The sequence below is a fragment of the Pinus tabuliformis genome, chromosome J (genome assembly GCF_031772625.1).
Source record: "Pinus tabuliformis cultivar Carrire ecotype Pingquan chromosome J, CPIR1, whole genome shotgun sequence".
Lineage (NCBI taxonomy): Eukaryota > Viridiplantae > Streptophyta > Pinopsida > Pinales > Pinaceae > Pinus > Pinus tabuliformis.
In genome coordinates this window covers 672,687,247-672,688,631 of record NC_142295.1, presented here as the reverse complement: position 1 = coordinate 672,688,631, position 1,385 = coordinate 672,687,247, and positions in this window count along the sequence as shown.

Sequence of the window (1,385 nt, the reverse complement as noted above, 5' to 3'; positions counted from 1 at the left end):
AGCTCTTTTAAGCACACTGAAATTTTAAATGCATGAAAACAGAGTACACAAAGATGCTTTGAAATCTAATGATCGATCAAATCTTTTACAAGATATTGTTCAATGATCTAGCAATCGAATTCTCAAGCTATCACCATGAATATTATTTGCAAGAACTTCTAATCAAATCAATAAACTCACAGGCAAGAAAATAACATTAAACGCTATTCACACTATTCAGATTCGAAAACGCTATGGAAATGAAAATAAAAGTATACCAATTCCACGTAGGGCCCGTCCACGCTTCACTGGCACACTTAAGAAACTTCAAGCGATGAGAATATTAACGCATAAGCACTGTAAGGGTAAAACGATGACTGTAATTAAGTTCTGAAGATTGAAATCACATACAAGAGCAGCGTTCTGGAACAATACACAGAGATAATAATAATCGTTTTTGAAACAATACAATACGCAGTCTTTATCTGCTTGTCTCCTATCTAAATCGAATGTACATACATTAAGCAGATGTTTCTGCTTTTACAAAAGAGTGATTTTTGTCCTTTCTAATCTAAACCGATTTCCAAAAGCAAAATGAAATCAGTTTGGGAAACCATGGCTTTTTGCTGCCTTTGTGACCAAAAAGGCTGGGTTTGACCAGCATTGAACGCATATCCAGGAGCGTTAGATTTGCTGTTGAATCGATTTTTCACCATGCATGTACATTCCAGATCACGTTCCTATCCATTGCTTTGACTTGCCTGTCATGCCACGTGTCACATCATAAACCATTTACAGGAAGTCATGACATCCTGTAATCTTTTTGTTGAAAATTCCTAATTTTTAACATAAAAATTCACAAATTAACTTTAATGTAAACTAACAACTATAATTCTATTGATTAATCAATTTCGATGGATATGAGGGGTTTATGGAAGAAAAAGATAGACAAATGATGGTGTTTCTAGAAGAAAAGGATGGCAATGAAATGGTACCAACAAGGAGAACATGAGAGATTTAGTATAATTGAGAGATTGAGGGATTTGAGAATTGATTGTAAATCCTAGATTAGGAGTTAGTTCATGAATTTAGGGATTAGAGAGGAGTTTTAGGAACAAGGAAGAGATTTACGAATTTTGTTAAGGAATTCATGGATCTAAACCAGGGATTGGTTTTAGAGTCCTTATGTATAAATGTAAGCCTAAAAGGCAAAGACGGGGGTTAGATAGGTTAGAAAGTCAGATAATTAGCTGGTTAAGCTAGAGTGTGGTTTTGAGCCTACGGGCAGAATGTAAACAGAGGCCACTGATATTAGAAAATCAGGCCGAGAGACAGAGTCTCAATCTGTAATTATTTGTTGTGTTTATATATACAGAGAGTGATTAAAATCTGTATAAATGTGTGAT